General features: G+C 40.4%; 1 pseudogene; it reads left to right on the forward strand.

The window, feature by feature from the left end:
* Window positions 1-2,714: 2,714 nt before the first annotated feature.
* LOC120158670 overlaps window positions 2,715-23,172 on the forward strand; it is a 31,466-nt pseudogene continuing 11,008 nt past the window's right edge.

Here is a 23,172-nt window from a genome sequence, read left to right on the forward strand (position 1 = left end):
AACTTAGTTTTATTTAGATATTTATGATTTTAAAATGATAAGATCATGAATATTATTGGTATGCACTCGTTATATTAGTTTTTAATGAAACGACAATAGATACAATACATGTTTTCTTTTCTAGATATAAAATAAACGACACAAACGAAGCTATTTTGATAGTTTAAGGGATGATTGTTATTCCTAGAGGTCCTGAATTATAACACTAAAGATCGTAGAATATTTGAATATTCATTGTTAAATAATTGAAATCTTTAGAATATATACTACCACTTGTAATCATCATAAATTAATAATATATATATATATATATATATATATATATATATATAAATAAAGTACCAACTTATGGTTGATCACTAAAATTCAAATCTATTAAACCGTGAATTCCATACGATATATATATATGTTTCCAATATCTATAATATGCTAGAAAATCACCAAATCAATCATTAAAATATATGTTTGTCAACAACAACGTCCTTTTCAACCCTCCCAACAAATATTTTTAAAGACACCAACACAGCTAGAAAATGCTGGGGAGCAATTATTCGAAGAAAACTCCTCCCCAACCTCCTTCAATATAATTACACAATCATTATGTTTTTATAAATCTCATTCGTTGTTGATTTTGGCTATAAATAATTAAATTGATATTCATCTTTTAAATAATTTAAGATGACTATAATAGAGTATATGTTTAGAATCTTTTTCATTCATTGACAATACTCTCTGTAAATGCAACTGCTTGAACTGAGAACTTCTAAGGAGAACAATACTCTCCTTTACCACTGAATCGTTTAATAAGTTTTAATGCTCGCTCATTGCATTCATTGCTTCACAAGTGTGGTTGTTGGTCTCAAAGCGTGCACCTCATGGGTTGAGTATCGATTCTTCGAAATCACCATATTCGATGAAAGACTTTCGGCTTCTGGGAACAAGGTTACCGCGATCGAAATCGGGGATGATAGTGATGGGAAGATGAGACCTCGGTTTCTCATCATCGTGAGAAAACGAACAAGGACGTTCAGAAATACATATGAAATCGCTAGAGCAAGTAGGCAAGAATTTATAGAAATATTTATCAATTAAACCCACACATCTTGGCTCGTCTCTTCATATAATAATTGCTTGCTTGTGTTGCAGACACACATATGTAAAGCACCCCAAGAAAAGCACTTGTTCTTTCCTTTATATTTGTTACTTAATTTTCCACAAAAAAGACAATGAAAAAATCAATTTTTCTCGCACAAATTTCAATAACTATGTATCAAATTATAATATTAAATCACTTTAGACGGTATATATATTTATAAAATCCTTGCTTATATTTTAGATCGTAGCTCTGTATTTATTATTTTATTTAGGGTTTTACGTATTTAGTATTTAAACTATCAGTTTTGGTTCGTTTTAGTATTTAAATTTTTAATTTTTCAAAATCATATTTAGTGTTTAGCTTTTGTTTCATTTTAGTACCCCCACTATTAAAAACTTAACACTTTTAGTTCCTAAACTATCAGTTTTTTCAAAACATAACGTTAAATTTTGAACAAGGATTCTAAGATAAAACAAAAAATAAATTTTAGGTATGGTTTTAAAGAATTTAAAAGCATAGATACCAAAATGGACAAAAATTAATAGTTTATGTACTAAATACGTAACTTACCCTTTTATTTATTTAAAATTATATCAAATTATTAGGGAGTTCTAATTTTATATAAACGTTTGACAAAAGTTACTTATTATATTAACATGAAATTGTATAATATAATGGTCGTTTTGATGATCCAATATGACATTTTAAGCTAACATATATATAATGGGGTGGATTTACGATGTTACATCCATTAGTCCCTGTACTTTAGTAATTTTCAAGGTTCAATCTCTTTACTACAAATTAAACTCTAACTTTTACAAATTCATCATCCAAGGTAATTTAACTCTTTTAAAACCTTTATAAATTCATCTGGTTTTGGTAGGTGAGTTTCTCAACATGGATTTTCTGTATACACAAAAACTCGAACTTGAGACCATACTTAAACGAAATCAAAATTACTTACCACTTGAACCAACCCTATTGATCAAACTTTTAACTATTTTGACTTACTATAATTCATTAATCATTATCATCAATTCCTTGGCATATCTTATAATAGAATATCGGTCTGTCATCCTTTCTCAAGATGAACGCATGTTATAATCACGTCAATAATTTTTTTAATAAACTTAATTGAAGTTAAATTAAAATTTTAATAATTTAATTAATACAATTCTAATTTAGTAATTAAAATAAAATCGAATCAAACAGTTAATAACTTCAAGTTACCCTAAAGAAATAAGGGTAAATTACACGCTTAGTACTCAATTATTATATTTATTTCATTTTGGTCACCAATTATTTTTTTAAAATCATACCTAACGTTATGTTTTAGTTTTATTTTGATCATCCACTGTTAAAAACTTAACATAACAATTAATGTAATATTTTTTTTCATTTTTCAATAGTGACATAGAATTATCTTATTGTGATGCATTATCATCATTAATTTTTTTTAGTAAGGATGACTAAAATAAAACTAAAACATGATTTTAAAATTAAATAATAGGGTGACCAAAAAAAATAAAAGTGATGGTTAAGTTTCTAATGTAATTTACCCAAGGAATTACTCACAGTGAAGTAAACTATTACGACTTTGCCTTGTCGCCTTCCTTTTCGCCATTTTCAATTTGCCTCGAGGCTTAGCTCAGGAGTATCGAGTGACGACGGTTAGCTTCGATCCCCATTCTCTATATTTTTATGCATTTTTGTTTCTTCGAATTGGTCTGGCGTTCTAATTAAACATTCGTAGGTTCCATTCATGGGTTTCATATTAAGATAAGAATTTGAAGGGGTCCCTCTATTTCCATTATCCTCTAGGCTTAATATTTATTTGAAGTTTTGGGTACCTGTAAATTTCTGCATTTGTTTTTCGGATTGGTTTCGTTGCTGCTATATTCGATGTAAAATATGATTTTCCCCCTAGCTTGAATTTAGCAATTTAAATTATGATTTTTTAATTTGGTGATTAATATTTTGTTAATAATTATTATTAGAGCTTAAACTACATCTTTCTAGAAAGCATATTCTTTTTAGAAAATGATTTTATTCACTGATATAGATGATATGCTTCAAAATCTAGTAGCAATTAAAACACTTGGTTGGGTTTTTATGCTTTGTGTGTTTTGTTTTAGTTTCATTGATTGAGTTGGTGCACAATTAATCTGTGATACGAAGGTTAGTCGAAGATTTTATGAAAGTATATATAGACAGATTGTATTTAGTTCCTATAATTGAGAATGGCCTTGTGTTATTTTCAAGTTAAGGATTTGTTGCGAGTTCGGGATTTGCAACTTCACAAGATTTAAATTTGTGAAGAAACTGCATTGCTTTTTCATCCCTATACAAGAACGGCTTCCCTTATTTTGGTTTTGTTACTTGTTAGCATTTTAGACCCTATTCTTTTCTCTGTGTTCTTAAAGTGGTTTTCTATCTGGTTACCTGGCAGTTAACAATTTTGATTGCTTCCCATATGGCTCGTTCACTTGAAGCAATATAAACTATAAAGTGTTTTGCCTTCTTTTCGATCTCAGCTACAGCTTGATTTCCTTCTTGTAGCGGTTCAAACAATGTCTTGTTTTTTTTCTCATTTTTGCATTTATATGAAACTCTGACTCGTTTTCACTAAATTAAATTAATAACATTCTTCTGGATATTAGGTTTTTTTAGTAATGTTGGCTTCTCATTTTTATTTTCAGCTTGATATAGACGTAACTGGAATATCGCCATTTTAAATTTGAAGTTTCAATGGCGATTTCATCCCTCCCTTGTATTCAACCTGTACGAGTTTCTTTCAAAGCCTCTAACTTCTTTCCTGCTGGTGTTTGTGGTGGATTCAACAAGAACAAAAAGATGAATGTTATTTGTCTGTCTTCCTTGAGGAAATTTGAGAAAGATATCAACTTTCAATCAAAGGTATGTTTTTTATGTGCATTTTCTTGATGAATCAGACAACTGTTTTTAGTAGAATTATGTGGCTGTTTTTTACTCTATCAAGCCATTGGTTGATTAAATAGTTTGCAAAGCATAGACTTTAGACTTGTTTATCTCTGATCCTATCTAGATTGTGAAATACTTTATAATCATGTTGAAGACACCAAATTTTGACCAATTAATATTGTTATATATTATATACAATAATGTTTACATCAGATCGGTAGCCCAGCAGTGACTAGTAACACGTGGCCCAACAATGGCCCGAAGTGAAGCACTTGAACCGGTCTGCTTGTATTTCCGTCTGAACCGGGTCCAAATTGAACCGTTGAACTAGGGTTTGGAAACCCTAGTTCCTCCTCTCTTTGTCTCCTGACTGAGCGCCGCAGCCCCAACCTTCCAAAGGTCCCACGACCAAATTCCTCGATCAACAGCCCCCACGAGTCTTCGCCATACACGCCTCTATCCCATGCTTCTCGGCAACAGACCACCATCGTGGATGTTTAGGACACCAAAATAGCAAATAACAAGTGTTTTAGTCCAAACAAACCTCTGAAAATTCGGAACTAGAGATAGCATTATTATGTGTATAAATACCCATGTAATCAACGATATCAGGGGGGAGGACACGACTTGTACACAACACCACAAATCTACAGCAAATATAGAGAAACAAGCCTCTTTGTACAACGTTTGAAAGGAAATAAAGGTAGCGTTTTTTACCTTATTTGTTCGTTCTTGGTTACTTGCATGCGTAGTTACTTGCATTTTTGTGCTTGAAAACCCCAAAGAAAAACGTTTTGGCCGATGACAGAGGGGTGGATCTTTGAACTTTCGATCTTCGATCTACACCCGAAGGCTTGTTTTCCTAAAAAACTATTCGGAAATTCAAAGTGGGGAAGGGAAAGCTCTTAAAAAAATGAAATGTTTTTTTGATTTGCCGCCGATGAATGGCGGCCGTCGCCGTTCAACGGCGGCGGCGAGGCGGAGCAAGGGTGGTCGGATTCTGGGCTGCTCATCATGTTCATCAGTTTGATGAACAAATCAGAGAAAATAAGAAAATGGGGGGGGGGTTCGGCTGATGAGGAGAGAACAAATGAAGTTTTCTTAAAAATTTTAAGTTATATACTCGGCCCACGAAGACCCGCGTGACCCGACCCGCAACAGCCTATACCCGCGTGTTTTTTGAAAGGGGGTAAACTGCGCCTTTTGACCCTACTGTTTCCATAACTTCTATTTTAGTCCCCAAATCCGATTCTTAAATCTGATTTCCTTTTGATTTCGACCCTAAATTAAGATTTTCTTTTAATTTAGTCCTTTTTGGGATTTTAATTCTAATTTTTTTATTTATATTTTATAGTATTATTAGTTTTTTTTATTTTTACATATATGTGTGATTAGTATTTTATTATTTATTTTATTTATTTATTATATATATCTATATGCATGTATATATTGTATTGTTTTTACAAGTTAATATTTATATAAATATATATATATATGTTTTTTTTATCTTCTTTCCCTCGATTTATTTTACTTTTATTTTATGTTATTTCTTGTTATTTAATTTTTTTTTGTCGTATTTATTTATTTACATTTGTTTCTTTATTATGTTATTCTCTTTCGTCTTTATTTTTTCATTTCAGTTTTGTTATCTCAATGTTGGTCATGTCGTTTGCTTTTTGTCCTTATTTTATATGTTGTTAGTTTTTTTTCTTTATTTATTTTCAATTTATTTTCGTCACCTTTATTTTTCTAACGTTTTTCCTTGATTCCGTAAGAGTACGTTTTCAAAAACAGTTAAAGGTAAGTTTTGGATCGTTATTTTTAACTTTTAATTTAAATTTACAATTTTCTTAGTTAAGACAACTGGAAATTATGTAGTACCGAAAGGGCAGTTCAAGGGTGCTAACCCTTCCTTGACTGTAACCGACTCCCGAATCCGACACATCTTTGGTAAGACGCAGATCAGGTAAATTATAAGCTATCCAGTCAACCCATTTATTTTCAAATAAATGATCGGTGGCGACTCCAATCCGTTTAATCCAAGTCGAAGCCCAATTCCGGGAACCAACCGAAAGACGGTTACGACAGCTTGGCGACTCCGCTGGGGACGTAAGTGAGTCAGGCTAAGGTAATTTCCAGTTGTCTTTTTAACGAAAATGGTAAGTTTAAATTTTAAGGTAATATTTCGATCCTTTTACTTACTTTGATTATATTTTGAGTAAATAGTTGGACTAATCGTTTTCTCATGATTTCAGACTTCAAAGTTTTTTCCATCTAAGGCTCTATACCCGAGCTCCAATTCCTATTTTAAGTGGGGGTGAAAGCGATGCCTTTGTGTGAATTTATCACCGTGCGGCCTAGCAATAGCCTTCGGGATTCATATATCTTATGTCTTCGTGTGAATTATTCACCGTGCGGCATAAGGGAATGTGTCCCCTCGAGTTTAACTTAGTCCATACAAGCCTGTGATGGGTTTAGGACTAAGGGTCTGGCAAGCCCAAGGGGGCACCGACAAGGAGAACTCGGGTACCGTTTTTTTAAAACCTAAACCGGGAGACCATGAAGAATTAGAGCCTACCCCGAAACCACGTTCCAAAACTTAGGATATTTTTACCCTAACCATGTTTTTGTTGCGCTTTTTCCTTCCGTCATTTTTTTTTATTTGTATTTTTATTTTACTAACGTTTTTGCCTTTGTGTTTTCTAGCATTTGCATCATTACAAGAGGCTATTGATCCCTAAAAGCGTTTGTTATACACAAAATAATTCGAATTAATGGACAAAGGTGTTGTAATACAAGAGATTGAAAACGCTGAGGCACGACTATGGTCCGAGAAGGCTCAGAAAGAGAAGGAGACAGCCTTCAGGGAAACTATGTGTCAGAACTGGTTAGTTATGCCGCTGTCAGCCTGAAACAGAATAATGTCCAAGAGCTGCGAAACATTTGGGACAGTTGGAAGAATGACAGAAAGCAGAAATTCAGCCAACGATATGGTGATATCGCCCTTTTGCTCCATGTCAAGACTGATGAGCCTTACTCCGAGCATTAATCAATTCTGGAACCCTGATAGTTGTTTCACCTTTAACCAGGAAGACATGGTGCCTACTATCGAAGAGTATACTACTCTACTGCACTGCGAAAGCATCAAACTAGAAAGGGCATATATTAAACATATCAAGAGTCAGCCCTTCAAGAACGGACTGGCCAAGATTGCAGGGGTTGATGAAAAGTGGTGACTGATCGACTCCGGCACAAAGGTAGCGGGAAGGAATCGAGTGGATCCATATAAAGCAACTAATGAAAAACCACCCTTATGTGGAAGACTATAGACCTTTTGCACTGGGTCGTACGGTTTGATCATATTTCCGAAGGCTTTGGGGTGCATTGACGCTGCCGTGGTAGAACTATTTGAGCAACTTTCTAAACGAGTTAACCCAGCACCAGCCATTTTGGCCGAGACCTTCGATCGCTCAACCATTGCCGAAGAACTGGCGGGGAAGATTCACCGGGTGCATTCAGCTCCTTCAAGTCTGGATTCACAGCCACTTCTGGAAGACTGACGGGGTTGCCTACCGCCGTTTCAGCACCACCTATTCACCTCTAGGTGAATTTATTACCTTAAAATGGCATGAAGGCGCTTCGAAAGAAAAATGGATGAAGGTCTTTACGCATCTTCAAGACCGAGATATCGTCTGGAGAGCCCCTTGGTTATTCCTCATGATGTTCTTTTTCGATGTGATGACTCCGATACTGTGACCTTACTTGGACTTTGGGGAGCAGTCGGGTGCTCCGCTATTAGCACTTAGACAGTACGGAGCACGTTTGTCCCAGCAACATGCGGGTTGGCTAGGTCAGAGTTTGAGTATCACGGCGACAGTTATAAGAAGATGATCAAAAGCAGCCGATTCGTGGAGGAAAGTATTCCGGATGGATGTTGTAGCTGCCAGAAGCATGCTCACTCCCGGATTATGTGGAGTGGCGAATTAAGAAAGAATGACAACATCCCTGTGCCAGACTGTGATGACACCCGGACCATGGAAGAACATCTCATGCATGTCCCTTCTGAACTCGAGATAGCCAAGACCGAGTTTGAAGCCGTGAATAGAGCTGAAGCAAAGGATAAAGGAACTGAAGCTGAACGTTATCAGTGGAAGCTTGATGCTGACTCTCAGAAATATCGGGCAGAAAATTGGAAAAAGAACAAAAAAGAGTCCGTTTTGAGCTCGAAGACTTGAGAAAGGGGTATCAAGATAAGGTCAAGGATAACTCCAAGTTGAAAGTAACCTCTGAATACTGGAAAGACGAAGCTCATAGCCTGAAAGGAAGTTTGAGGGGCCTGATGAGAAAGCTTGAGGGAACAGATGAAGACTGCCCAAAGACGCTTGGCAGATAGTCAATATCAGAACCAGCGCTTGAGAGTTCGGATAGCTAACTTAGAAAAACGACATGAGAAAGATGGCAAGACAAGCTGAGTTAGAAGCTATTGTAGATGGGTTCAAGAGGCAAGCAAACGAGCTTCAGATGGTGCCCTTCGACGGAGGATTACAATGGCGTTCCGTTGGGAACAAGCACAGCGAAGGGTGAGGGCCGAGACGCAACCATCCGAGATTTCCTGGATCAAGTGCAAAAAGCAGCCCGTCATCTTCACGGCCTAGCAAGGGAAGCTGGTGTGGTTCGACAAGGCTTCTACCATGACAGAGGAAGGCAGAAGACTTGTCAACCTACTGGAAGCTTTCGGGTCTAGAGGACTTAGTCCGAATGTACCTTAATCTGTTTTTATGTCTTAAAAGATAAGACATTTTGTCTGAACAAGGGTTATTATAATAATGAACACTTTTCGGATCATGCCTCCAATTGCATACATCATGCATTGCATTTCTTGCATTTTATATTTCATGTCTGTTTATTTTATGTTTTTCCATGTTTTTACTTCGTATTAACTAACAGAACATGTCTCAGACACCGAGCTTACCACCACAAGCATCAGATACAATCACCCGCACAATACTCGAGCAAAAAAGAGACAAATGGAAAGCCAGAATGGAGAAAATCGAAGAGCACATGGCAACTTCAAAAGGAACTAGAAGATAAGAGGCTCAGAACAGTGAAAGTACTCTTGTCCATCAAGAAAAATCAGGAGTCCTTGGTCGACCAAATCGTAGCCAAGTTGTCAGGTCTACAGCAAGCTAGTGCATCAGGGGGCATCTCTTCCGAGGGGGTGGCCATACCACCAACCCGCAAGTGGTTCTCTCACCCGGAATTTACCCGGGGACGCATCTGCTACTAAAGGGAAAGCAGCACTACCCGGGGACTCATTCGGTCTACAGCAAGCTAGTGCATCAGGGGGCATCTCTTCCGAGGGGGTGGCCATACCACCAACCCCGCAAGTGGTTCTCTCACCGGAATATTACCGGGGGCATCTGCTACTAAAGGGAAAGCAGCACTACCCGGGGACTCATTCGCTACCAAAGCGAAAGTTGCACCTGCTGTGAAGATACAAACTTCTACAATCATCCCTGATGATCATCCGGATGATTATCATGTCCCAGACTTTGACGAGGAAGATAAAGCTAAAAAAAGATAAAAATATTAAAAGATCAAATAAAGATGGTCCAGGGAGATCATGATTATTATGGAGTGGACGCAATGGAGCTGAGCCTAGTTCCAGACTTGGTGCTTCCACCAAAGTTTAAAGTTCCTGAGTTTGAGAAGTTCGACGGGAACAGTTGCCCTTCAGCCCATATTACTATGTTCTGTCGAAAGATGACAGGATATAGCGGGAATGACCAACTCCTGATCCATTGTTTTCAAGAGAGCCTGTCCGGTTCAGCTATTCGGTGGTACATCCAGCTTAGCTGAACTCATATCAAGACGTGGAAAGACTTAGCCAAGTCTTTCTTGGAGCAGTATAAGCATATCAACGATATGAGACCAGACCGGGTCATGTTACAAAGCCTAGAGAAGAAACACAATGAGAGTTTCCGACAGTACGCACAGAGATGGAGGGATTTATCTGTGCAAGTTCATCCACCCTTGGATGAAAAGGAAACAAGAAAGCTGTTTGTACAGACCTTGAAGGCACCTTACTTCGGGCATTTGGTAGCAATCACGTCGGGGAGTTTTTCAGATTTAGTCATGGCCGGCGAAATTATCGAGTTGGCCATTAAACAAGGAAAGATTGAGGGAGGAGACTCCAGTAAAAAGTCTCCCATCAAAAACAAGGAGCGAGAGATCAACAATGTGAACACCTACAACGTCAACAAGGGGGTTACGATCTCAAGTTCAAATTCCACAGCAGTTGTACCATCCGGTACTTCTAGACAGAACCAGAGGGAACCAAGAAGAGAAAGGGAAAGGGAGCAGTTTGATCCCATTCCCATGACGTATAAAGAATTATACCAACAGCTCTTCGACACTCATGCAGTGTCACCTTATCCTCTGAATCCAATAAATCCCCCTTACCCGAAATGGTATGACGAGAGCGCCCACTGCGAATACCATGGCGGTGTGCAGGGGCATTCGATTGAAAGTTGTCTCGCATTCAAGAGACTTGTGCAACGAATGCGTAACAAGAATTGGATCACTTTTAACTCCGGAGCACCAAACGTCGCCCAGAATCCCTTGCCCAATCATCAGGAGACAGGAATCAATGCCGTTACTACCGAAGGGGGAAGGAAGGTTAAATCGAGTATTTCAGAGATCAAATCTCCTTTGGCTTGGGTATGGAGCCAAATGGTGAAGGCAGGGCTTCTTGCACCATATCCAGATACGACAGAAAATGAAGGTGGTAACCATTGTTGTTACCACAACGAAGAAGGACATAAAGTACAAGATTGCCCAGAGTTCAGATCGTTAGTCCAACTCATGATGAACCAGAAAGAGCTGGAGTTTTACGAAGAAATTCTAGATTCTTTGGAAGCAGATGTTTGTGCCACCGGAGAATCATCAGATAGAAAATTTGGTAGGGGTAGTCCTTTGATAATTACCCCTAAAGCAAGCATGACAGTAACAACACCAGCCAAGGTGGTAATCTCCGCACCTCGGCCTTTTCAATATAAGGACAATCGGCAAGTGCCATGGAAATACGAGTGTCAGGTGAGTACTTCCGGAGGAGGTAATAGTAAAGTGGGGCAGAGACCACTGGAGCCGTTCAAAGAAGATGTGCTGGTCGTCAATGAACCTATAAAGGAGGAAGAAGCTAAAGAGTTCCTCAAGATCTTGAAGCACAGCGAGTACAACATTATAGAACAGCTCCACAACTTACCTACACGTACTTCAATGCTAGCACTATTTTTAAGTTCAGAAGCACACCGAGAAGCGTTGTTGAATGTCCTTAATCAAACGTTCGTGCCACAAGACATACCAGTCAGCAAGATGGATCGACTGGTGAACAATATTCAAGCTGATAATCTCATCTCGTTTTCAGATGATGAGATTCCATCAGGAGGAAGAGGCCGAACGAAGGCGTTATACATTACTACCTACTGTAAGGGGCACGCTTTACCAAGTGTCTTAATCGATAATGGTTCAGCCCTGAACGTGATGCCTTCGATTACATTGAAAAGGCTACCAATAGATACCTCTCATATGAGAGCTTGTCAGAATGTGGTCTGAGCATTTGATGGGACCAAAAGAGAGGTAATCGGAAAGATTGAGGTACCATTGACCATCGGACCAGCCACCTATGATGTTGAGTTCCTTGTGATGGATATCATTCCGTCCTATAGCTGTCTTTTGGGAAGGCCATGGATTCATCAAGCAGGTGCAGTACCCTCCACGTTGCACCAGAAAGTTAAATTTGTCATTGACGGGGCCTTAGTAATTATCAACGCTGAGGAAGATATCGTGGCAAGCGTGACCACGGAGGCTCCATACATCGAAGTAGACGAGGAAGCAGTAGAATGTTCGTTCCGCTCTTTGGAGTTTGTGAATGCCACATTCGTGGCGGAAGGAAAGAAAATCCCAAGACCTCGACTCTCCAAATGCACAAAGATGGAGATCAAGCAAACCCTGGGCCAAGGCGCCAGAACCGGGAAAGGTTTTGGGAAATATTTGCAAGGGATGATCAATCCTGTCCTTCCTATCTCAAAATTAGACCAATTTGGGCTCGGTTTTCAGCCCAGTTATCATGAAAAGAGGAAGGAGGTCCAAAAGAACCGGGAGAGAAGATTGGCCAGATTGACTGGGAACGAATTTCAATGGAAGCCCATGACATTCCCGCCGCTTTTCAGAACATTCAAGTCAGGTGGTTATGTGTTTAAGACCACCATATCCGAGTTAGAAACGGCTCTGGAAGATTTGAACGTTAATGCCGTGACCACAGAAGATGTTAACAACGGAGATAGATCCGGGATATGCCTTCTGCCACATGGGTTCGTGCCTAGCAGTTGGTCGGTGGAAGAGCTACCTGTGATTTACAAGAATCTTTCAGAGTAATATTCGAACTATCCCTATTTGCCTATACCCGGGGCAATAGGTGATCTTTTGTAAGGGTGAATAAATATTTTGTTTAAGTTTAATAAATGATGCATTTTTCTTCTCCATGGCAAACAAATTTTTCTTTTATTCATTATCTATTTCCTTCATTCCAGTACTTCATTTCCAGTTACTCTCAAAGTTAGTTCTTGACCGTTACGTGTGGATATATCCTCTCACACATACACATCTTCCTCCTTTCAGGTTCCCAGATAACGATAATGTGGGCACTGATGATCCTGATCCAGAGGTGGATTTTAAATCAACCATTTGTCTTGGGGAATTTGATGAATGCGATAATGAAGAGGAGTACAACTTGCCTACCGAATTGTTGAGAATGATAGAAAGAGAAGAAAAGCAAATACTGCCACATAAGGAGGCGATCGAAATCTTAAATTTGGGCACTGAGGAAGATCGAAAGGAGGTTAAAATCGGCACAACTCTTTCGACTGAAGCAAGAAAAAACCTGATAGTCTTACTTCAGGAGTACGGAGATGTGTTTGCTTGGTCGTATCAAGACATGCCGGGACTAGACACAGATATGGTAGTTCACAAACTGCCAATCAAACCAGAATTCAAACCTGTGCAGCAAAAACTGAGAAGAATACGACCAGAAATGCTCCTTAAGATCAAGGAAGAAGTCAAGAAGCAATTTGATGCCGGTTTTCTCCAGGTAGCCAAATACCCTGAGTGGGTGGCCAACATAGTGCCTGTGCCGAAGAAGGACGGGAAAGTACGCATGTGTCGATTACCGGACCTTAATAAGGCCAGTCCCAAGGACAACTTTCCTCTGCCACACATAGACACTCTGGTGGACAATACGGCCGGGAACGCCTACTTTTCATTCATGGATGGATTTTTCGGGGTACAATCAGATCAAGATGCATCCCGAAGACATAGAGAAGACCACTTTCGTCACAATGTGGGGAACTTTCTGTTACAAAGTGATGCCTTTCGGATTAAAGAATGCTGGGGCAACATATCAGAGAGCTATGGTGACCCTGTTCCACGACATGATGCACAAAGAAATCGAGGTTTATGTCGACGACATGATTGTCAAGGCACAGACCGAGAGTGAACATGTCAAGAATCTAAGGAAGCTCTTCCAAAGATTGAGAAAGTTCCAACTGAGACTAAACCCTAGCAAATGTACCTTCGGGGTAACATCTAGAAAACTATTAGGCTTTATAGTCAGCAGGAGAGGCATACAGGTCGATCCTGATAAGGTTAAGGCTATCCAAAATCTACCTCCACCACGAACCCAAAAAGAAGTCCGAGGTTTTCTGGGCAGACTAAACTACATAGCTCGGTTCATCTCTCAGTTAACCGACAAATGTGACCCCTTCTTTCGTCTCCTCCGAAAGAATAGCCCTGGAGCATGGGATAAAAATTGTCAGATTGCATTTGAGAAGGTAAAAGAGTACTTATCTCGCACTCCTGTCCTGATGTCCCCTATCCCAGGAAAACCTCTGTTTTTGTATCTCTCCATATTCGAGAGCTCCATGGGGTGTGTCCTGGGTCAACACGACGAGTCTGGGAAGAAGGAAAGAGCCATCTACTACTTAAGCAAGAAGTTCACCGATTGCGAGGTCCGATATCCTCTTATTGAGAAGGTTTGTTGTGCCCTGGTATGGGCTACAAAAAGACTTCGACAATACATGTTGTATCACACCACTTGGCTGATTTCCAAGTTAGACCCACTAAAATACATGATGGGTGTACCTGCTCTATCCGGAAGGTTAGCCCGATGGCAGATGCTTTTGTCTGAATTTGACATCGAATACGTGAGCCAAAAAGCGGTAAAAGGCAGCGCCATATCTGATTTTTTGGCAAGCAGAACTGATGAGAGCTATGAGCCGCTGGACTTTGATTTCCCAGACGAAGACTTAATGGCCATATCTTTAGAGGAAGCAAGCATTTCAACGGACAGTTCCTGGAGAATGCACTTCGATGGGGCATCAAATGCACTAGGACATGGCATCGGGGCAATTCTAGTCTCCCCAGAAGGGAGTCACTACCCATTTACCAGCAGACTGAACTTTGATTGTACCAATAACATGGCAGAATATGAAGCCTGTGTCTTGGGAATTCGGGCTGCACTGGGGCAAAATATAAAGACTTTGCGGGTGTATGGAGACTCAGCCTTAGTAATCTATCAGCTCCGAGAAGAGTGGGAAACCAAGGATATAAAGCTGTTAGAGTACCGAAAACTAGTGTTGGATCTGCTCGAAGAGTTCGACGAAGTCACCTTCCACTACGTGCCTAGAGAAGAAAATCAAATGGCTGACGCTTTAGCTACCTTGGCAGCCACATTCAAGGCTGGCGGGGAGTCTGAAATGATGCCAATTAACATGCAGTCGTATGAGTACCCAGCTCATTGTTACCAAATTGAAGAAGTGAAAGACACTAAGCCTTGGTACTACGACATTCTGCAGTATATCAAGCATCGGAGTTATCCAGAAAAAACCACCGAAATCGAGAAGAGAACCCTTAGAAGGTTGCCAGCTGGATACGTCCTTGACAGAGAGGTTTTATACAAGAAAAGCCATAACCAAGTTCTGTTAAGGTGCGTCGATGCTGAAGAGGCAAAAATGATAGTGGAAGAAGTACATGATGGAGTTTGTGGAGCACATGCAAATGGGCATATGATGTCAAGACAAATAATGAGATGCGGATATTTTTGGTCCACACTGGAAAGCGATTGCATCAACTATGCTAGGAGATGTCATAAATGTCAGATTTATGGAGACAAGATAAATGTTCCACCCCATCCGCTTCATGTAATGATGTCACCATGGCCTTTTTCTGTGTGGGGCATGGACGTTATCGGGCAAATCCATCCGAAGGCTTCGAATGGTCACCGTTTCATTCTCGTAGCAATTGACTATTTAACGAAATGGGTAGAGGCTAAGGTAATTTCCAGTTGTCTTTTTAACGAAAATGGTAAGTTTAAATTTTAAGGTAATATTTCGATCCTTTTTACTTACTTTTGATTATATTTTTGAGTAAATAGTTGGACTAATCGTTTTCTCATGATTTCAGACTTCAAAGTTTTTTTTCCATCTAAGGCTCTATACCCGAGCTCCAATTCCTATTTTAAGTGGGGGTGAAAGCGACGCCTTCGTGTGAATTTATTCACCGTCTTTCGGTTGGTTCCCGGAATTGGGCTTCGACTTGGATTAAACGGATTGGAGTCGCCACCGATCATTTATTTGAAAATAAATGGGTTGACCGGATACCTTATAATTTACCTGATCTGCGTCTTACCAAAGATGTGTCGGATTCGGGAGTCGGTTACAGTCAAGGAAGGGTTAGCACCCTTGAACTGCCCTTTCGGTACTACATAATTTCCAGTTGTCTTAACTAAGAAAATTGTAAATTTAAATTAAAAAGTTAAAATAACGATCCAAAACTTACCTTTAACTGTTTTTTGAAAACGTACTCTTACGGAATCAAGGAAAAACGTTAGAAAAATAAAGGTGACGAAAATAAATTGAAAATAAAATAAAGAAAAAAACTAACAACATATAAAATAAGGACAAAAAGCAAACGACATGACCAACATTGAGATAACAAAACTGAAATGAAAAAATAAAGACGAAAGAGAATAACATAAATAAAGAAACAAATGTAAATAAATAAAATACGACAAAAAAAAATAAATATGTGATTATCTCAAACATGCGCATGAGCCTTGATCGGCTTTTGGGTACCTGTACTTTTCAATGAATCTTTGTACAGTAATATGCGATTATCTTTCATAAAAAATAAATAAACCATTAGGTTTAAATCTAATTCAAGATGCTCGAAAGGAAAGATGATCTTTATTCATAAAGGAGGAGAAGAACAAATAATATATGGCAAACATTCTAGAAAACGAATACACGATGATGTGTAAATGAATGTCTTAGATCTCGATAATGTGGGCACTTCTAAGCTGAAAAGTCGTTTGGTGACCTTGAATGCAGCCTTTGCCAAAGGGTTTTTGAAAATGCGACAACGTTTGGGAGAGTGCGACATTTCTCCGATTTATTGAGTTTGTAGAAGATTCCTGTGCCGGGATGTTTCCACTATTAATATCCAAATCGCCTTTGCCGGGTTTTCAACTTGGACTCATCCTTGGTTGCAAGACGCCCTTTGCGGGTTTTCATCTTGAACCCACCTTATTTTCTCTTCTTTTGTTCTTTTTTCCTCTTTTTCTTTTCTCAATTTAGGGCGCCCTTTCGGGTTTTCACCCTAAACGTTCTTTTCTTTCCTTTTCTTTTCTTTTCTTTTTTCTTTTTTTTTTTTTTCTTTTTTTTTTCAACTTAAGACGCCCTCTCGGGTTTTCATCCTAAGCGAAGTATTTCTTGACTGCGTCCGAGTTGATGGGATGTGGCAGTTCAGGTCCGTCCATTTCAGCTATGACGAGGGCTCCTCTGGAGAAAGCCTTTTTCACGACGTAAGATCCTTCCCAATTTGGCGTCCATTTTCCTCGGACATCTTTCTGGACTGGCCAAATTCTTTTTAGCACCAGATCTCCCTCGCGGAATATTCTTGGGCGCACCTTTTTGTCATGTGCTCGGATCATTCGTTTCTGATAGATTTGACCGTGATGAATGGCTTTCAGTCTTTTTTCATCTATCAGATTAAGCTGATCATATCTGGATTGTGCCCACTCTGCATCATCCAGTTTAACTTATGACAAGACCCTGAGGGACGGAATCTTGACTTCAATGGGTAGCACCGCTTCCATTCCATAGGCTAATGAAAATGGAGTTGCCCCAGTCGAAGTTCGTACCGAGGTTCGATAAGCGAACAAAGCAAAAGGCAACTTCTCATGCCAGTCTTTGTAAGTTTCAGTTGTTTTCTCCACTATCTTCTTAATATTTTTGTTTGCTGCTTCTACTGCTCCGTTCATCTTTGGTCTGTAAGCAGTGGAATTGTGATGTTTTATGTTGAACTGTTCGCAAGCAGCACTCATCATCTTGTTGTTCAAGTTTGTTGCGTTATCGGTGATAATCCTTTCAGGTAGACCATACCGACATATAATTTCTTTCTTCAGAAACTTTCAAATAGTGGATTGAGTGACACTGGCGTATGACGCAGCCTCTACCCATTTCGTGAAATAGTCAATTGCTACGAGAATGAAACGGTGACCATTCGAAGCCTTCGGATGGATTTGCCCGATAACGTCCATGCCCCACACAGAAAAAGGCCATGGTAACGTCATTACATGAAGCGGTGGGGTGGAACATTTATCTTGTCTCTATAAATCTGACATTTATGACATCTCCTAGCATAATTGATGCAATCGCTTTCCAGTGTGGACCAAAAATATCCGCATCTCATTATTTGTCTTGACATCATATGCCCATTTGCATGTGCTCCACAAACTCCATCATGTACTTCTTCCACTATCATTTTTGCCTCTTCAGCATCGACGCACCTTAACAGAACTTGGTTATGGCTTTTCTTGTATAAAACCTCTCTGTCAAGGACGTATCCAGCTGCCAACCTTCTAAGGGTTCTCTTCTCGATTTTCGGTGGTTTTTTCTGGATAACTCCGATGCTTGATATACTGCAGAATGTCGTAGTACCAAGGCTTAGTGTCTTTCACTTCTTCAATTTGGTAACAATGAGCTGGGTACTCATACGACTGCATGTTAATTGGCATCATTTCAGACTCCCCTCCAGCCTTGAATGTGGCTGCCAAGGTAGCTAAAGCGTCAGCCATTTGATTTTCTTCTCTAGGCACGTAGTGGAAGGTGACTTCGTCGAACTCTTCGAGCAGATCCAACACTAGTTTTCGGTACTCTAACAGCTTTATATCCTTGGTTTCCCACTCTCCTCGGAGCTGATAGATTACTAAGGCTGAGTCTCCATACACCCCGCAAAGTCTTTATATTTTGCCCCAGTGCAGCCCGAATTCCCAAGACACAGGCTTCATATTCTGCCATGTTATTGGTACAATCAAAGTTCAGTCTGCTGGTAAATGGGTAGTGACTCCCTTCTGGGGAGACTAGAATTGCCCCGATGCCATGTCCTAGTGCATTTGATGCCCCATCGAAGTGCATTTGATGCCCCATCGAAGTGCATTCTCCAGGAACTGTCCGTTGAAATGCTTGCTTCCTCTAAAGATATGGCCATTAAGTCTTCGTCTGGGAAATCAAAGTCCAGCGGCTCATAGCTCTCATCAGTTCTGCTTGCCAAAAAATCGGATATGGCGCTGCCTTTTACCGCTTTTTGGCTCACGTATTCGATGTCAAATTCAGACAAAAGCATCTGCCATCGGGCTAACCTTCCGGATAGAGCAGGTACACCCATCATGTATTTTAGTGGGTCTAACTTGGAAATCAGCCAAGTGGTGTGATACAACATGTATTGTCGAAGTCTTTTTGTAGCCCATACCAGGGCACAACAAACCTTCTCAATAAGAGGATATCGGACCTCGCAATCGGTGAACTTCTTGCTTAAGTAGTAGATGGCTCTTTCCTTCTTCCCAGACTCGTCGTGTTGACCCAGGACACACCCCATGGAGCTCTCGAATATGGAGAGATACAAAAACAGAGGTTTTCCTGGGATAGGGGACATCAGGACAGGAGTGCGAGATAAGTACTCTTTTACCTTCTCAAATGCAATCTGACAATTTTTATCCCATGCTCCAGGGCTATTCTTTCGGAGGAGACGAAAGATGGGGTCACATTTGTCGGTTAACTGAGAGATGAACCGAGCTATGTAGTTTAGTCTGCCCAGAAAACCTCGGACTTCTTTTTGGGTTCGTGGTGGGGGTAGATTCTGGATAGCCTTAACCTTATCAGGATCGACCTGTATGCCTCTCCTGCTGACTATAAAGCCTAATAGTTTTCCAGATGTTACCCCGAAGGTACATTTGCTAGGGTTTAGTCTCAGTTGGAACTTTCTCAATCTCTGGAAGAGCTTCCTCAGATTCTTGACATGTTCACTCTCGGTCTGTGCCTTGACAATCATGTCGTCGACATAAACCTCGATTTCTTTGTGCATCATGTCGTGGAACAGGGTCACCATAGCTCTCTGATATGTTGCCCCAACATTCTTTAATCCGAAAGGCATCACTTTGTAACAGAAAGTTCCCCACATTGTGACGAAAGTGGTCTTCTCTATGTCTTCGGGATGGATCTTGATTTTATTGTACCCCGAAAATCCATCCATGAATGAAAAGTAGGCATTCCCGGCCGTATTGTCCACCAGAGTGTCTATGTGTGGCAGAGGAAAGTTGTCCTTGGGACTGGCCTTATTAAGGTCCCGGTAATCGACACACATGCGTACTTTCCCGTCCTTCTTCGGCACAGGCACTATGTTGGCGACCCACTCAGGGTATTTGGCTACCTGGAGAAAACCGGCATCAAATTGCTTCTTGACTTCTTCCTTGATCTTAAGGAGCATTTCTGGTCGTATTCTTCTCAGTTTTTGCTGCACAGGTTTGAATTCTGGTTTGATTGGCAGTTTGTGAACTACCATATCTGTGTCTAGTCCCAGCATGTCTTGATACGACCAAGCAAACACATCTCCGTACTCCTGAAGTAAGACTATCAGGTTTTTTCTTGCTTCAGTCGAAAGAGTTGTGCCGATTTTAACCTCCTTTCGATCTTCCTCAGTGCCCAAATTTAAGATTTCGATCGCCTCCTTATGTGGCAGTATTTGCTTTTCTTCTCTTTCTATCATTCTCAACAATTCGGTAGGCAAGTTGTACTCCTCTTCATTATCGCATTCATCAAATTCCCCAAGACAAATGGTTGATTCAAAATCCACCTCCGGATCAGGATCATCAGTGCCCACATTATCGTTATCTGGGAACCTGAAAGGAGGAAGATGTGTATGTGTGAGAGGATAATATCCCACACGTAACGGTCAAGAACTAACTTTGAGAGTAACTGGAAATGAAGTACTGGAATAAAGGAAATAGATAATGAATAAAAGAAAAATTTGTTTGCCATGGAGAAGAAAAATGCATCATTTATTAAACTTAAACAAAATATTTATTCACCCTTACAAAAGATCACCTATTGCCCCGGGTATAGGCAAATAGGGATAGTTCGAATATTACTCTGAAAGATTCTTGTAAATCACAGGTAGCTCTTCCACCGACCAACTGCTAGGCAAGAACCCATGTGGCAGAAGGCATATCCCGGATCTATCTCCGTTGTTAACATCTTCTGTGGTCACGGCATTAACGTTCAGATCTTCCAGAGCCGTTTCTAACTCGGATATGGTGGTCTCAAACACATAACCACCTGACTTGAATGTTCTGAAAAGCGGCGGGAATGTCATGGGCTTCCATTGAAATTCGTTCCCAGTCAATCTGGCCAATCTTCTCTCCCGGTTCTTTTGGACCTCCTTCCTCTTTTCATGATAACTGGGCTGAAAACCGAGCCCAAATTGGTCTAATTTTGAGATAGGAAGGACAGGATTGATCATCCCTTGCAAATATTTCCCAAAACCTTTCCCGGTTCTGGCGCCTTGGCCCAGGGTTTGCTTGATCTCCATCTTTGTGCATTTGGAGAGTCGAGGTCTTGGGATTTTCTTTCCTTCCGCCACGAATGTGGCATTCACAAACTCCAAAGAGCGGAACGAACATTCTACTGCTTCCTCGTCTACTTCGATGTATGGAGCCTCCGTGGTTACGCTTGCCACGATATCTTCCTCAGCGTTGATAATTACTAAGGCCCCGTCAATGACAAATTTAACTTTCTGGTGCAACGTGGAGGGTACTGCACCTGCTTGATGAATCCATGGCCTTCCCAAAAGACAGCTATAGGACGGAATGATATCCATCACAAGGAACTCAACATCATAGGTGGCTAGTCCGATGGTCAATGGTACCTCAATCTTTCTGATTACCTCTCTTTTGGTCCCATCAAATGCTCGGACCACATTCTGACAAGCTCTCATATGAAAGGTATCTATTGGTAGCCTCTTCAATGTAATCGAAGGCATCACGTTCAGGGCTGAACCATTATCGATTAAGACACTTGGTAAATCGTGCCCCTTACAGTAGGTAGTAATGTGTAACGCCTTCGTTCGGCCTCTTCCTCCTGATGGAATCTCATCATCTGAAAACGAGATGAGATTATCAGCTTGAATATTGTTCACCAGTCGATCCATCTTGCTGACTGGTATGTCTTGTGGTACGAACGTTTGATTAAGGACATTCAACAACGCTTCTCGGTGTGCTTCCGAACTTAAAAATAGTGCTAGCATTGAAGTACGTGTAGGTAAGTTGTGGAGCTGTTCTACAATGTTGTACTCGCTGTGCTTCAAGATCTTGAGGAACTCTTTAGGTTCTTCCTCCTTTATAGGTTCATTGACGACCAGCACATCTTCTTTGAACGGCTCCAGTGGTCTCTGCCCCACTTTACTATTACCTCCTCCGGAAGTACTCACCTGACACTCGTATTTCCATGGCACTTGCCGATTGTCCTTATATTGAAAAGGCCGAGGTGCGGAGATTACCACCTTGGCTGGTGTTGTTACTGTCATGCTTGCTTTAGGGGTAATTATCAAAGGACTACCCCTACCAAATTTTCTATCTGATGATTCTCCGGTGGCACAAACATCTGCTTCCAAAGAATCTAGAATTTCTTCGTAAAACTCCAGCTCTTTCTGGTTCATCATGAGTTGGACTAACGATCTGAACTCTGGGCAATCTTGTACTTTATGTCCTTCTTCGTTGTGGTAACAACAATGGTTACCACCTTCATTTTCTGTCGTATCTGGATATGGTGCAAGAAGCTCTGCCTTCACCATTTGGCTCCATACCCAAGCCAAAGGAGATTTGATCTCTGAAATACTCGATTTAACCTTCCTGCCCCCTTCGGTAGTAACAGCATTGATTCCTGTCTCCTGATGATTGGGCAAGGGATTCTGGGCGACGTTTGGTGCTCCGGAGTTAAAAGTGATCCAATTCTTGTTACGCATTCGTTGCACAAGTCTCTTGAATGCGAGACAACTTTCAATCGAATGCCCCTGCACACCGCCATGGTATTCGCAGTGGGCTCTCTCGTCATACCATTTCGGGTAAGGGGGATTTATTGGATTCATAGGATAAGGTGACACTGCATGAGTGTCGAAGAGCTGTTGGTATAATTCTTTATACGTCATGGGAATGGGATCAAACTGCTCCCTTTCCCTTTCTCTTCTTGGTTCCCTCTGGTTCTGTCTAGAAGTACCGGATGGTACAGCTGCTGTGGAATTTGAATTTAAGATCGTAACCCCCTTGTTGACGTTGTAGGTGTTCACATTGTTGATCTCTCGCTCCTTGTTTTTGATGGGAGACTTTTTACTGGAGTCTCCTCCCTCAATCTTTCCTTGTTTAATGACCAACTCGATCATTTCGCCGGCCATGACTAAATCTGAAAAACTCCCCGACGTGATTGCTACCAAATGCCCGAAGTAAGGTGCCTTCAAGGTCTGTACAAACAGCTTTCTTGTTTCCTTTTCATCCAAGGGTGGATGAACTTGCACAGATAAATCCTCCATCTCTGTGCGTACTGTCGGAAACTCTCATTGTGTTTCTTCTCTAGGCTTTGTAACATGACCCGGTCTGGTCTCATATCGTTGATATGCTTATACTGCTCCAAGAAAGACTTGGCTAAATCTTTCCACGTCTTGATATGAGTTCGGCTAAGCTGGTTGTACCACCG

Source organism: Hibiscus syriacus, unplaced genomic scaffold (assembly GCF_006381635.1).
Source record: "Hibiscus syriacus cultivar Baekdansim isolate YM2019G1 unplaced genomic scaffold, ASM638163v2 tig00111330_pilon, whole genome shotgun sequence".
Taxonomy (NCBI): Eukaryota; Viridiplantae; Streptophyta; class Magnoliopsida; order Malvales; family Malvaceae; genus Hibiscus; species Hibiscus syriacus.